Here is a 16,975-nt window from a genome sequence, read left to right on the forward strand (position 1 = left end):
TGGCAAAAGTGTATCGATCGACCCTCTCTTGTGTCTGCATCTAACCGGTGAGACACAAGATCTAGTCTGTTAACCAGTGGTACATGCGACAGCTGATCACTGAGTTAAGCGAATGAGCTCTAATATATCATGCATGCAACAGTTAGGCATCTATAGGAATTATAATCTCCAACACCTGAATAGTGGCCCTGCATCAAATATCATTTCCAACCTAAGTTACATTTATCATTTACTCGCTAGTTACTATTGCTATTTTATTTAAAACATTACAACCTTTAGACTTAATAAACACTAGATTTAATTGTTCTCTAGCTCCTTGTGGATTCGATCCCTAAGTACTACATCTGAACCTCTTTTGATGAGAGTAACACTCCTTAGGGTAATTTGAGTGGTATCAAGCGCACAATTACGCGATCAGCTCAGACCAAGGCCGAACCACGGGTAATACGTGGACACGCAATCAAGGACATGACGAAAATACTTTTGCGAGTTCCACCAGTCCCGAGGACACTCCACGACTAACTGCAAAGTCTTGGGATCAAGGCTGGCCGCAAAGCTACTAGCTGGAGAACTCTCGGAAGTGACCAGCGTGAAAGATCTCATCCTCGAGACCGATCGCCCCCCGAAGACGGATAGAAATCCTACCGCGGAGAAATCCCCTCAAAGAAACCAATCCGGGGATAAACGCGTCAGAAGGCCAGATGACAAGGGAAACGACAACAATCGTCGCAGAGTCAATATGATCATCGGAGGATCGCAATACTACAACGATACAGTATCGGCCATCAAGGCTTACCAGCGGAAGGCCGAGTCGAGTGAAAACTGGCCCACATGGTTTCCTCCCCGAGGCGGTCAAAATTGCTCAATCACTTTCACCAAGGAGGAAGCTGGCGGGATCGATCAACCTCACTGCGATCTGCTCGTCATAGATCTACTCATACGAGATCTGGAAGTCGGAAGAGTACTCATTGACACGGGAAGCACGGTCAATGTTATCTTCCGCGGCACTCTCAATCGGATGAGCATTGAACTTGGAGAAATAACTCCAACGCCGAAACCACTTACGGGTTTTTCAGGTGAAGTGTCAATGACCCTCGGGTCAATCCAGCTGCCAGTCATGGCCAAAGAGATCACGAAAATCGTCGAGTTTGTAGTAGTCGATCATCCTGCCATCTACAACGTGATCATGGGAACTCCATGGCTCAACGCCATGCAAGCCGTCCCATCGACATATCACTTGGGCGTTCAATTCCCGACCCCAAGCGGAGTCGCAGCTATCTGGGGATGTCAGAAACAGTCGAGGCTGTGCTTCTTCGCAGAGCACAAGTTAAGGCAAATCGCGATTTCTGCAACGACAAATCGCAAGCGCACGAAGATAGACCAATCTTCGTCCAAAAACGCGTAGCGGAAAGACGATTTAACATCGTCTGCCGACACAAACGCCTCGGACGTCGAAACTCAACACGAGTCCGAAGCCAACACTACAACTCAACCAGAATATCCGGAAAAGAGCACTGACCCGGCCACGGTCGTCACGATCAAGGCGGTCAGCACGGTGACAACCGCCGAGTAAAAAATGCTCGGGGCATGAAACAAAACTACGAGATGGCTTGATCCTCGAAAGGGGTACGTAGGCAGCTCGTCGAAAGACGAGTTCAGCTATCCCCCTCTCTAAAAAGGGGGGGGGGGGTGGGTGCGTATACTCGTATACTCCCACATGGGAAAAGATGCATTATTGTTAACAAAACGCTTACGCTTCAGTTATCGCAAAAAGTTTCAGGACACGCCTAGAAACGTTAAGACTCTTGTCAGCGGCCTCATCCGGCCCAAAATCGCAAAACAATCATCCTTCAACACCTAAGATACTCGTATAGTCTTCTAAACAACTGCGAGACGTCGCAAAGTTAAAATTCGAGATGATACGAATAAATTGTCCGACCGCGACCACCAAAACCTTACACCCCGTTCGTCGATTGGCCCCGACGAACACGCCATCCATCTTAAACAAACACAACTCGATCACTCTTTTGATCTTCAAACGTCCAACGCAAGGACGAAAGCGCGCTACAACAAAAATCTGAAATTTTGGTTTAGCACTTTCAGTTGGCTTAAAAATTGTCTCTGAGAAGATGCTCGATTCATATCATACAAGTCGTATAAGCCGAGAACCTATCACGGATTTTTAATCGGTACGAATCAGGAAGAAATCGCAACAGGAAAAACGATAGCCGGCTAGTCACCGCACAAACCTTAAACCGAAAGTAAACCTAGGTCTTGCCCTAAACCCATCGCACTGATCTCAGACATCTCAAGACATGATATCTAAATGATATGAGATCCTAAATCATGTCTCTCCCTTCACATCTCAACGTTCACGAAAATCGTAAGAATAAGTAATTTTCTACGAAAAGTCACGAACGAACCGACAGATTGAACGTCTCATCGGAATTAAATATGAACGACAACTCAAATTTACTTGGAACCTACTCAAGAAAATTCGAAATAAAATATCAATCATATATATAAAAGCCGCATAAAGCGGTAGAGATTCAAAGCCACCAACCGCCAGTCCCGCTAAACGAAAAAAGCGGTCAAAACAGGCCCATACAATCTCTTGAAATAAAGGCCACACTCGGCCACAAACGCAAGACAAATAAACAAACTCCTCTGAACAATCACTCCACCTCTCAAGGTTCAAAGTAAAAGTCCCCGGACAGCGAAGCTCCAAACGCATCCGCAGGACGATCTACTTCCTCGCCATCGCCAGGAAACTCGGTCGCGATCTCTTCGGTATCAGGAGAAACCGGGATGGGATCCCAGAATCCTTGGATCCTCCCGTCGATCGGAGGAATAAGCGCCTCAGCGTGAGCATGTTCATTCATGCCGCCCTTCATCAACCTCATCTCCTTCTCGAAAACGTAGTCATCCGCCTGCGTTTTCCAAAGGCTCCCGACCGAACCACGACACTCGCGGAAATCGCCCACCAGGGAGAAAGCGTCCTTGTGATTCCCGTACTCGGTTTGGAATTGAGAGGCACGAGTCTTCATCACCTCGACGATCTCCCTCTTACCCTTCCGTTCTCCCTTCCTCGACCGAACGATGGTTCATGACCGGGAACGACTTCTCTTTGGGAGGTGTGATCAAACCATAACACGCAACCCACCATGCCTCATTTACGGCTGGGTCTACCGAATGAGGCACGAACTCTATCTTCGGAACAAGAAGCTCTTCATGAACGCTTGTGGACGAAGATCCTTTCTTCGAAGTCCTTTTCTTACTCGACGTTTTGTATTTCTCTTTTGGGAAACAAGAAGAAAAGGATAGAGAGAAAGAAATAATTTTTTTCTTTAGAAAAATCTTTATGAGAATAAGCAAGTAAACAAATTGTGAAGAAGTTACCTCCCTTCTTACAAGCATGAGGAATTACTATTTACTTGCAGATTTTCGGACACGAACTTCGCTCAAATACACCAATCTCGTCCGAACTCGCCATACCGCGCATTAGAATCTCACTAGAAACCCCATGATTCTAACGGGCTGGGGGGCTAACTGTTGGGGTCAAAAACGGTTACGACAAAGTTAACGTCCAAATCTCCGCAATATACAAGTATGTCTCTCCGCAACAAATCATGCTTGATCAAGAGGATATCACAATGTATCTTCTCGAGCTGAAGTTTCATTTGAATTCCATTTAGATCAAACATAAGCCGTTAGAAACGTACCCAAACCAGTTACGGAGAGGTTCGAGTATGACAATCGGAACACGGACAAACCAGGCTCGGTCATTACGCAGCCACCGCACATGCACGTTATCCGGTCGCTACGTAGCGACCGAGCTCGAGCCAAACTCGGTCGCTACGTAGCAACCGAGCGTCCGTCCCGCTCGGTCGCTACGTAGCGACCAAAGTCTTCCGAAACATCGATTCGACACCAGTCCATGCATTCTCGTCTATCCTTCGATGCTATCTCCCGAAGACCGTAGCGAACTCAGTTCATGTTTTCCGCCATTCTAAGTCATCAACCAAACTTTGCGGTAAAAACCGCGGAAAGATTGTTCTTTATCGAAAGAAATCGTAATAAACGTTTCGAGTCGGAAGACGGCCCAAAGGGACCTAAGACACGACTCGAAGCCCAACTTATGATTTCTTAACCAAAAGCCCGTAAACCGTGGGAGGGTTTACGCTTGGTGCGCAAGAAAAGATAAATGTCAAGTTTCTGCGGATAAATACGAAATTTTGAAGAAAATTACGAAGATCAGAAAAAATAGAATATCTCCATTTTATGCTATGACGGCTTAACGGCAGAAGAGTAAAAGCGTAAACTGAGCTAGGAGCGAGTATATAAGGAGTCCTAGGCGAGAGGCATGGGGAGAGAACTTTTCAGAGCAAACTTAGCACTTAGAGCAATTTTAGGCAACTTTCCGTTTTTGATATTCGAGCTGCGACTCAACTAGGTTTTGTAGTCTTAAGGTTTTAGAACTAGGAATCTCGCCGACAGCTCTCGAAGCCCAGGATCTTACCTTGTTGTAACGCTCAGACGCGAATTCAGAATAAGATCTATTTTGTTCTCTTTTCGATTTCTTATACTTTATCGTTGTTATTCTCGTGTTCTGATTGTTTGGCGTGTGGTATTAGCAGATATCCGGGACCTCTGGGAAATTAGGGTTTTCCTAGTTTCCTTATTTAAACGAAAATCTGCAGTGCGAATTTCGGTTCCCACAGTAGTTGAGTTCCCAAGTGATATAAGGCGCTACAAGGAACAACTAAAGAAGAAAGGAAATGTCTTTGGGGAGACAGATTATGTCGGCTTGGGTTTACGGGATGGATCGGGTCGGATATTGTTAATCGGGGTTTAGTTTTATAATATTACGGATTGACCCCAACAACTAATGTTAAAATCAATTAGACCTTATTATGATATTGCAAGACATTTTTAATTATAAGTCGTATATGTGGCATGTCTAAACATAAACTTCGTGTCGTTAATGCATGCCACATTATTTAATTATAAGTCGTATTATGGACACATTATGATACATCGGTTAAGGTCCTATTTGTAATAAACCTCTTTTTAACATTATTTTGTTAAAACGAAAAACTTTTAATAAATGGGACCTTTACCATTCTGAAATTCGAATTTTAGAAATTTCGAGATTTAGGGTTTTGGGATCCATGGTCCGTAAAAAGACGACTGATATCACTCAAATTACCCTAAAGAGTGTTACTCTCATCAAAAGAGGTTCAGGTGTAGTACTTAGGGATCGAATCCACAGAGACTCTAGGATTACTCAACAGACTTAAATAATTAGAAATGAAGATAGACTAAAAGGTTTTAATAGTTTTAAAAGCAGTAAATGATAAATCGAAAATAATAGTGAAACGATAGATTGAATTGAAGTGGTTTCAAGAATGGGAAAGTAGCTAGATTCAGGTAAATCTCAGGTATGAAATGTATGCACTTAGTTTAGACTAAAGGGTTTGATGGTTTTTGAACTAAACAATGATTTGACTAGATATGTTATCTTCGCTAGATCTCGGATCTCAACTGTCGTATTTTAATCTCGAGAGGGTGTCGATCGATGTGACTTTATGTTCATCGACCGATACACCTTTGTAACGATCGATCGACAGAACGATAGTTGCGTCGATCGATGGTTATTCTAGCGAGCTTTGCGAACCGGTTTAACTTGTTCTCTAACCTTCTCAGACCAACTGTCGTTGCGCCTGAGTTAGTTAGATCACGCAAGTGGGTTCAGGAATTGAGGGGAAACGGTTAGTTGGACTCAATTAATCCTAAGATCTAAAATGAAGGAGATCAATCTTAATTTTAGCATTAAGTTCACAAGCAATGAAAGAACAATCAAAACATCTTTTTAATAGTCATGTTAGCAGTACATAATTTCAACCATGGTGAGAAACTAAATCTAACAATTGGTTTTACTCAAACATATTCATGAGAGACAAAGTCATGATGGTGTGAAATAAACTTAAATGAAACATAGAACACAGATAGATAGAGTAATAGAAATAAAGGAGTTCAAGATCTTCTCTGTTTTGCAGTCTCAGATCTATCTCTCCAATCCTAAGCTCTTCTAATGGTAGCCAAAATGCTCCTTCTCCAAACTAGGTCATTTTGCAAGTGTCTACCTAAAAATGATACAAAACCCTAGTACATATAGCCTAACAGGCGGCTAGGGACTTAAGTTGCAAATAATAGATCTTCTGGGAAACGAAATCTTTTAATTTGCGATCTCGTTCGTGTGACTGGGCATCGATCGATGCACATGTATGTTTGTCGATCGATGGTAAGTGATTATGATCGACCGATGTTGCTCTTCAAGCGTCGATTGATTTTCTTTGCGTAAAAGCATTCCAAAATGTCCCAAAAGTATCATTTCCTTCCATCAGGTGAATAAACCTCTAATTTCTTTGAAAAGACTCTAAAACATGATTAATACATCTTAAAACCTTTATATACCATGTATAAAAACGAATGAAAATCATGGTATATCAACTCCCCCAGACTTATCTTATGACTTGTCCTCAAGTCAAACCAACGGACAGTCTCTCTGGAAGAGGGTTGAAAACATCAGGGACTCACAGATTTGAAACATTGAAATTATCACCTCTATAATATTGCATTCCACATCTAAAGTTCCTTCTTACAGACATACATTATGCAATATCCTAGCTTAGCAACCAAAGTCATCTAGCCAACAATCTTAACTAATCTTATTATCAATCTCCTCAACCAACCTCATTTCTCAATGTAAAAAGTGTAAACTTTACCTTGGGAGTATCGATCACAGGATGCAAGGATTTCAGACAAGTATCTGGAACTGCAGGTAAAAGTTAGTTCCTAATTTCTCTCTCTAATTTCTCTCTTGAGTCAAATTCTGCTTCCATTGCAGGATCAGTGACCAAGATTGGACAGGCTTCCATGAATCAAAACTTAATGGTGGTTGCAACCAAGCTCTGTTCACTTCTTTTTGACCTATATCCAAGAGTTCTTTGTGAAAGCGAGCCTTGAAGATTGCCGCCTCCAAGTCCTGTTTCGAACTCTTTATTGGAGTCTTTTATGAATCAAGCCTTAATGGTTTTAGCCACCAAGTCCTATTCAGACTCATCCTAATTAAACAATAGATCTTATTATTATTATTTTTTTTTTGGTGTTTACTAACTAATCTAGAGGAATGTGATATATAATTCTGCACAAGGCTTTACCTTCCAGACTTGTCTGAAGAATCTGATCCCATGTATAACAAGCCCCAAGACAAGCAGTGGAGTCAGGTTAGTGTTGGAGGTTAGCTTTGGTTCTTTCTAAAAAGCTAGCAAGTGTGTATAGTTCATTGTTGATCCACTTTAGCATCTATAGTATTATCTGCAATCAGTAAATCTAGAATGGTGCTAGAAAGTGGTTAAACATTCAAGTAGAAATCATTAGTTCATAATCCCCTTCTTGACTCAATAAAATTATTTTTGAAAAGATTTTTTACAAAAACTCAAGAAAGTGGTGTTAGTAACTACCTCCCCCAGACTTAAATTGCACTGTCCCGGTGCAAAGTGCCCAAGGGTAGGTTAAAAGCAAGTTAGATGTTTGAGAATGTTAGAGTAAAAATGAAGTACCTATCCGTACTACACATCGATCGATGTAATCCTCTCCATATCGATCGATGTTACTCGCCGAGAATCGATCGATGTAATCCTCTCCATATCGATCGATGGCGAAGCACAAAAATTTTGCATGTGCTTGGAGTCGAACTTGAAGTTCCTGCCTAATGTTAGCTCTGTTAGACAACCAAGCATAAGAAATAATAAGCATTCGCAGACATAAAATATAAGTTTAAGAACATAAATCCTACAAGTTCAGAAAATAAATAAACAAGTTCATAATAGGAAGATAAGAGATAGAGATATGAGGACTAGTCGGTGTCCTCGTCAGTCGCCTCATCGTCCTCCGGGGAAGGGTCCCTGCGTGCTGCTGCTGGTGCTGGTGCATGCGCTCCAGTAGCTCTCCTGCTCCGACAAGACACTCTAGCCCAGATGGCCTGAAGAGCGTCCCCCACGAACCTCTGAAAGTCTCCCTGGTCGTGCATAGGGATGTCCGGTATGTTCGGGAAGTCGGGAGAGGCGGTGCCTGTGCGTCCTGAGCTCTGGTACGGAGAATGCTGGGAGGTCGGCGTGACATGTTCCGGGGGTTGCGGAGGAATGCCTTGTTTGGCATGCATCGAAGCTGCTCCACGCTGTTCCCGAAATCAGTGATCCTCCTATCCGGAAGGGGTAGAAGGCGATGCTCATCGCGGATCCTGAAGCGCCAGAGTTTCCCTTCCTCAAGCCATAGCGAGTGCACTAAGTGCTGCTCGTCGAGGAAGGCGTGGTCGCTGTCGGCAGAGTGAGGGTCGAGGAGGATGCCGAGATACTGGAAAATCGGGGTCAGAAGACTCCCAACTGTCTCCTTCTTCTTACCCTTTCTGGTGAAGGGCTTCTTCTTCAACTCCACCAAGTGAGCGGCAAAGACAACTCCGAGGTTCAGCTGGCTTACTTCGCCGTCCTCGTCCAACTCAACCAAATCCACCACGCCATTCACTGCGCAGAAAAGTAATGTGAGCTCCTTTATCCTGACCTTTTTGGGCTCCATCTTGCAAACCAGTGTGTTTGCAAGGTGCCGTAGGAAGTAGCGAAGTGCAGGATGGCGGATGTCTGATAGCACGGCCCTGTTTGTGTCCCAAACTCCTGTGCCGACGATGTCCCAGAATCTCTCAAGGTGTGGGAAAGGTGGGACCGTGTAGGAGGCGATGCTCTCATCGAAACCGTAGATGCGGCAGAGCTCGGTGATAGTGATCCTGTAGCGTGTCCCTCTGGCGAAGAAGGTCAAAGTACCATCTCCCGCTACCCTCTCTGATGAAGTCCTGTAGGTGACCTCGACAGTGGCCATGAACTGGCGGACGAGATAGGGGTAGAGGTCGTAAGCGCGAGAGGGCATGGTACCGAGTCCGAGCTCTGTTATCATGTCCTGAATATCTCTCTCGATCCCGAGCTTCTTTAGGATGCGTCGGTCGAGGAATTTGGTGGGCTCGATAGAGACTCCCAGCCAAGCATTGTAGAAGAGGCTGTCGTAGTCGTCCCAGCTGTCGGACAGGGGACGCTGACGGCACTCGTTGCTGTTGATCGCTGCCTTAGGATCATCATAGCCCGAGACATCGAAGGGTGTGTTTTCGGTGTGAGGCCATGGAGGGCGCTGTGGGTTGGTGGAGCTGCTAGTCTCGTCGAACCTCCTTTTCGTCCTGATTTCTCTGTTTCGTGCGTTTGTTTCTGAGCTGCTAATCTGAAACCAAGAAGAAAAGAAAGTTAGCTTTGTCGATAAAAGGTAGTATCGATCGATGGGTTGTACTGAACATCGATCGATATTGTCGTGTCGGAACAATTGAACAAGAGAGCATCGGTCGATGCGAACGAGTTCATATCGACCGATGTCGAATCGCGAAACCTGCAACATCACTCAACTCCAAATCGCGTTTATACGAATTAAAAGGCATAGAAATCACAAACCGAACTCTAGATAAGCAATATGAACTACAAAAACTTCTCTCAATCACACCAAATCAAGCGTTCTAGTCAAACTCAAAACGAAAACCCTAATTTTTCGAAAAATTGAAAATTTCGAGTGCATACCTTGAATGTTGGTTTCGAGAGTGGATTTAACAGTTACAGAGTGAAAAATCGAGTAGATTAAGACGAAGAACGGACGAAATCCGTCAAGAATCGAGAGAGAAAAGGGTTGTTTTTGTTTTCGGTTTCGGTTGCGAATGAAGAAGAGGAATGGGCCGATATCGAGTGAAATAAGTTTTTTAACCATCGATATGCCTGCATCGATCGATGGCAGTGATGCCTCGTCGATCGATGTCCTCTTTAAAGACAAATCCTAATATCTAAATCTCCTAAATAATGCTATAATAAGAAGAAATACGGAATTTAATATTAATTACTATTAAATATGATTAATTTTTATTATTATTATTATTATTTTTTTTTTGAAATGAAACGGGTTGCCTCCCATTCAGCGCTTAATTTTTATGTCTTTAGCTCGACTTCCTGATTAAACTAATTATCAGGTTCATACAGCACCATGGGCGCTTTTGCTGGTGGTTTTGCCCAATAATGCTTAACTCGTTGGCCGTTAACTGTAAATTCCTGGCCTTTATCATTTTGTAAGGTGATAGCTCCGGAGGGTTGAACGTTCGTTACGGTGAAGGGTCCAGACCAACGGGATTTTAGCTTTCCAGGAAATAAAGTTAATCTAGAGTTATAAAGGAGGACTTGATCATCCGGTTCGAAGTGCCGGGATATGATCTTTTTATCGTGATAAGATTTAGTCCTATCTTTATAAATTTTCGAATTTTCGAAAGCTAAATGTCTGATTTCATCAAGCTCGTTAAGCTGGATGAGTCTCCTTTCTGCAGCTGTTTTGATATCAAAGTTCAAAAGTTTGGTAGCCCAAGCTGCTTTGTGTTCCAGTTCGACTGGTAAGTGACATGATTTGCCATAAAGGAGGTGGAATGGTGTTGTTCCTAACGGCGTTTTGTAGGCGGTCCTGTAGGCCCAAAGTGCATTATCTAGTTTCCTAGACCAATCTTTTCTGGAGGTTCCTACGGTTTTCTCGAAGATTTCCTTAATTTGCCGGTTAGAGACTTCTACTTGTCCACTAGTTTTGTGGGTGGTAAGGTGTAGCTACTCTATGATGAACACCATTCTTTTTAAGCAATCTATCAAAGATTTTGTTAATGAAATGAGTACCACCATCACTAATGACTACTCTTGGAACTCCAAATCTCGGAAAGATTATACTCTTGAAGAGTTTAATAACCACAGATGCGTCATTGGTAGGAGAAGCTACTGCTTCGACCCATTTGGATACGTAGTCTACAGCGACTAGTATATATTTGTTTCCATATGAAGACGGGAAGGGTCCCATAAAATCGATACCCCAGCAATCAAAGACTTCAACTTCAAGAATGAACTTCTGTTTCATTTCGTGTCTTTTGCTGATTTTCCACGTCTTTGGCATTTGTCACATTGGCTTATAAATGCGTGGACATCGCGAAAAGTGGTCGGCCACCAAAATCCTGCTTGGAGAATTTTCGAAACCGTTTTAAAGGTAGCGAAATGTCCTGCATAATCAGCTCCGTGACATTGGTAAATAATGTCCGGAATTTCAGCTTCGGATACGCATCGTCTGTATATCCCATCAGAACAATGCTTATAGAGGTAAGGTTCATCCCAATGATAGCGTCTTACTTCTCTGAAAAAATTTTCCTCATATATCCCTTGAGTTCGTCTGGCTCAACCTCAGCTGCCAAATAGTTAACCATGTCGGCATACCAGGATCGGTTATCCGAGTTTCTACTAATCGCGTCTACCTCCCGTTGTGATAATTCCTCAGGTGTAAGACTAATCTCATCACCGGAAACATTAACTTGCAAATTGAAGTTGATTTTAATAGACGGGGGTTCGTGATCTTTGTCATTGGAGAGTTGAGAAGTTACATCAGTCTCGTCATCGATCGATGTATTACTACGTAAATCGACCGATATGCCATCTCTCTCATCGATCGATAGATCTTCAGATGTGAGAGATATTTGACCGACAAAAGATGTATCTAAGTGTGCAACATTCTCTGTGGGAAAGAAGTCGTCTATAGGGACATCATCCTCTATCCTTATCCGGGAAAGATGGTCAGCGACTCCATTATCTACTCCTCTCTTATCCTTAATTTCGATGTCAAACTCTTGGAGTGGTAGAATCCAGCGTATGAGTCGAGGTTTAGCATCTTTCTTTTGCATTAAATATTTGATGGCAGCGTGATCAGTGTGAACTATCACTCGTGAGCCAATCAAGTATTGACGGAATTTTTCAAAAGCGTAAACTACAGCTAATAGTTACTTTTCTGTTGTTGCGTAATTCCGTTGCGCTTCATCAAGTGTGCGGCTGGCGTAGTAAATGGCATGCAGCTTTTTGTCTTTCCTTTGGCCTAAAACTGCTCCAATTACGAAATCGCTCGCATCACACATGATTTCGAAAGGAAGATTCCAGTCGGGGGCTTGTACTACGAGGGCAGTGATAAGGGATTTCTTTAAATCTTCAAAAGCTTTCATGCATTCAGGGGTAAAATCGAATTTAATATCCTTGCATAATAGGTTATTTAAAGGTCTAGCGATTTTGCTGAAGTCCAGTATAAATCTCCTGTAAAATCCGGCGTGTCCGAGAAAACTTCGCACGTCTTTAACAGTTTTGGGTGGAGGTAAACTGGTCATTACTTCAATCTTAGCTCTATCTACCTCTATACCAGCGGCGGAAACCTTATGTCCTAACACTATTCCATCGTTAACCATGAAATGGCATTTTTCCCAGTTTAGGACAAGGTTCTTTTCTTCGCATCTTTCCAATACTTTGCATAAATTGTCGAGGCAACTCTTAAAATCAGATCCGTAGACTGAAAAGTCATCCATGAATACTTCCATGAAGTCCTTGATCATATCTGTAAAGATTGACATCATGCAACGTTGGAAACTGGTGGGGGCGTTACATAGACCAAATGGCATTCTGCAATATGTGAAAGTTCCATAGGGGCATGTAAACGTTGTCTTTTCTTGATCATCCGGGTGTATAGGAATTTGGAAAAATCCGGAATATCCATCAAGAAAACAGTAATACTGGTGATTAGCTAATCTCTCCAGCATCTGATCAATAAAGGGAAGGGGAAAATGGTCTTTCCTAGTAGCGGCATTCAATTTCCTATAATCTATACACATCCGATGACCAGTAACGGTACGAGTCGGAATGAGTTCGTCCTTTTCATTCTTCACTACAGTGATAGCTCCCTTTTTGGGTACAACATGTATGGGGCTTACCCATTTGCTATCCGAAATAGGGTAAATAACTCCAGCATCAAGGAGTTTTATAATTTCCTTTTTAACTACTTCCTTTAGATTCAGATTCAATCCCCTTTGCTGCGCTATTGACGTTTTAGCGTAATCTTCCAAGTTGATCTGATGCATGCAAAGATCAGGAGAGATTCCAGGAATGTCATCGAGAGAATACCCGATCGCTTTCCTGTACTTGCGTAATTTATGCAGCAATAAAGCAAGTTCTCCGCTAGTGAGATTGGCGTTGACGATAACAGGGTAGGACTGGTCATAAAGGTAAGCGTACTTAAGACCGCTGGGTAGAGGTTTTAATTCTACCTTTGGTGCTTTATCTTTAGACCAATTTGATTGCGAGGGAGGTTGTCGATCGACGGTATCTTGTAGGTATCGATCGATGACAACTTCTGAGTCGTCATTTTCTTCTACGTTTGCAACTTCGATGCTAGCGTCCATTAGTCGCATGTAATCGTCTGTCCTATCTGATATGCTGAAAATTTTATTTCCCACGTGGTTAATGGTGTCTTCTAAGGGGTTGTCTGAACACATGTTTATGAAAGAGTCTTTTTCATCCTCAGAAATGTTTTCCACGTAGAAGGCCTGGTCATCTATTAGGGGTCGCTTCATCAATTTTTCGATATCAAAAGTCATCGAGATATCTCCTATGTTCAAATTAATTCGTCCTTTTTGATGTCAATGATTGATCTAGCTGTAGCTAGGAATGGCCGACCCAGAATGAGGGGGTCTTTGGGTTCTTGTCTGTATTTCAACACAACAAAATCCGTAGGCACGATGCAATCGTTAATCTTTATGGGAAATCTTCGAGAATTCCTTCGGGTACCCTAATAGATCTATCAGCTAAAACCAGGGTGATCGGAGTTGGCATAAACTCTTTATATTCTAACATTACTGCAACAGAGTAAGGCATAAGGTTCACGCTAGAGCCGATGTCACATAATGATCTAGGAAAGCACGTGTTTTCTATTTTACAATCTAGGACGAAACTACGAGGATCTGGTCTCTTTGTTGGAGTTTCTCCTTTAATCATAGCACTTACTTCTTCTGAAATCATCATAACGCTATGTTCTGCAATTGTGTAGTTTGGAGATGTCATGTCCTTTATATACTTCTTAATCAAAGGTGCTATTTTTATAGCATCACTAAGGGACATCTCAACAGAAATCTTATCTAACGCTTTCTTGCAGATTGCGTTCTCTAATGATTTCTTAGTTTGCGTTTTAGGAGGAAAAGGGGGTAAAGTTCTATAGACTCTTTCAATTATGGGTTCGGGTTGAGTAGACCGTCGATCGACGGGTTTTTCAGGTTGTCGTTCGATGGTAGGTCTTTCAGGTCGATCGACGTCAGTTCCGTACTGTCGATCGATTTCGTCCTCAATCTCCGTATCTTCTATTGCCTTTTCCTTAGCCTTTTCAACGATGGTTTTCCGGTTCTCTTGAGATGGATTTGGGTCAAGATCGTTAAGAAGAATAGGATGAGAGTTGCTTTTTCCAGTCTTGTCGGTGTCGTCAGGTTTTCCAACATCTGTGTTATTCCTCGTATCTGCTGCGACGTTTTTCCCGCTGCGCAACATTACGGCACTGACTTTACGTCTCGGGTTTAAATCAGTTCTCCCGGGAAGACATCCAGCATCTCTCTTTATGGCAGTTGCAATCTCAGCTACTTGACCTTCTAATTTTCGGATTAGTTCTCCCAAAGAATCTGCTTTCTTCATTAATTCTCCGTAAACCATATTTATTTTTCCGTAAAACTCCGATTTGTGTCTTACGGTTGCCAGTAAGAGCTTGTCTGATATTGAACCTCTCTCTTCCGGTACGTGATTTTACAGCAGTGTCATAAGCTTGGGTAAAGCTATCGACATTAAGCACAGAGTAAGATCGGAACAGTTCGTTCCTTCATCCAAATAATCATTGGTGTCAGACAAAGCATTGTCGCCGATCTGGGCTATATCAGATTGGTGTTTGTTTTGAAGAAAGGAATGAAGGGATTTAAGGGAATTCTTAATTTCTATCAAATCAGAGTTGTCTTTTGGACTTGTGGCTTTTTCTATCTCTTCATCCATCTTTTCATAGGATCTTCCCGTTGTCATATTCTTGATAAGACGTCTAGCTCCTTCGGGATTCCTAGTGATGAAAATTCCATCACTCGCTGTATCGAGTGTGGTTTTATAGCTCAAGTTAACACCTCCATAAAAGATGTTAAGAAGTTTGTGGTTGAATAACCGTGATGGGGACATTCAAGTTCATAGCCTCTGAATCTTCCCCAGGCGTTTTTAACCGATTCGCGTGGACCTTGGCGAAATGTAGAAATTTGCTTTCTTACTTCCCAGTAGCGTTCATCAGTGAAAAATTCTCTAAGGAAGGCACTTCTAATCTCTTCCCAACAAGTGAGTGATCCTGTTGCTAAACAGTTTAACCACCTGAGGGCTTCTCCTTCTAGGGAGAATGAGAATAGTTTGCAACGATCATATTCATCTGGTATTAATTCTTCCAAAGTTTCAATGTGATCTTGTGGGTGTTCTGGGAGGGATCCACGGAATGGGTTTTGACGAACCATACGGTAGTAATCTGCGTTAAAACTTAGATTTCTTGGTATCGTCTCCTGGTATTTTGATAGCGGACCTATTGGAATAGGTCCTACCAGGATCAAGGTAGTCTTGTATGGACAATTTTATATCTTCACCTTTAGTTAAGGTGGAATTTTCCTTAACAGGGATTTCAGTCCCCTGTTCAGTTTGGCTAGCTTCATTGCTCGTTTGACCATTTAGTTCAGTTTGGACTACTTTCTCATTAGCGGGCTTGGTAAGAGAAAACTTACCTGCTTCCGGCTGGGCGGTATCGATCGATGTTGGCAGCTCTGTATCGGTCGATTCTTCTGACTCAACGTCGCTCGATGGAAATGTGTCCCGTCGATCGATGGTTGGTCGCGCTCTGTGTTCTCCATTCTTTGTGTCTGCGTAACAGATTAAGAAAGAAAACTTTAGCAAGTTTTTCGTAACAAGTCTATACTAAATTCTAAATTAAATCTAATGGTAATAAGAAAGATCCCCGGCAACGGCGCCAAATTTATATCACTCAAATTACCCTAAAGAGTGTTACTCTCATCAAAAGAGGTTCAGATGTAGTACTTAGGGATCGAATCCACAGAGACTCTAGGATTACTCAACAGACTTAAATAATTAGAAATGAAGATAGACTAAAAGGTTTTAATAGTTTTAAAAAGCAGTAAATGATAAATCGAAAACAATAGTGAAACGATAGATTGAATTGAAGTGGTTTCAAGAATGGGAAAGTAGCTAGATTCAGGTAAATCTCAGGTATGAAATGTATGCACTTAGTTTAGACTAAAGGGTTTGATGGTTTTTGAACTAAACAATGATTTAACCGGATAGGTTATCTTCGCTAGATCTCGGATCTCAACTGTCGTATTTTAATCTCGAGAGAGTGTCGATCGATGTGACTTGATGTACATCGACCGATACACCTTTGTAACGATCGATCGACAGAACGATAGTTGCGTCGATCGATGGTTATTCTAGCGAGCTTTGCGAACGGGTTTAACTTGTTCTCTACCTTTCTCAGACCACTGTCGTTGCGCCTGAGTTAGTTAGATCACGCAAGTGGGTTCAGGTATTGAGGGGAAACGTTAGTTGGACTCAATTAATCCTAAGATCTAAAATGAAGGTGATCAATCTCAATTTTAGCATTAAGTTCACAAGCAATGAAAGAACAATCAAAACACCTTTTTAATAGTCATATAGCAGTACATAATTTCAACCATGGTGAGAAACCTAAATCTAACAATTGGTTTACTCAAACATATTCATGAGAGACAAAGTCATGATGGTGTGAATAAACTCAAATGAAACATAGAACACAAATAGATAGAGTAATAGAAATAAAGGAGTTCAAGATCTTTCTCTGTTTTGCAGTCTCAGATCTATCTCTCCAATCCTAAGCTCTTCTAATGGTAGCCAAAATGCTCCTTCTCCAAACTAGGTCCTTTTGCAAGTGTCTACTAAAAATGATACAAAACCCT

This window comes from Brassica rapa, chromosome A05, assembly GCF_000309985.2.
Source record: "Brassica rapa cultivar Chiifu-401-42 chromosome A05, CAAS_Brap_v3.01, whole genome shotgun sequence".
Taxonomy (NCBI): Eukaryota; Viridiplantae; Streptophyta; class Magnoliopsida; order Brassicales; family Brassicaceae; genus Brassica; species Brassica rapa.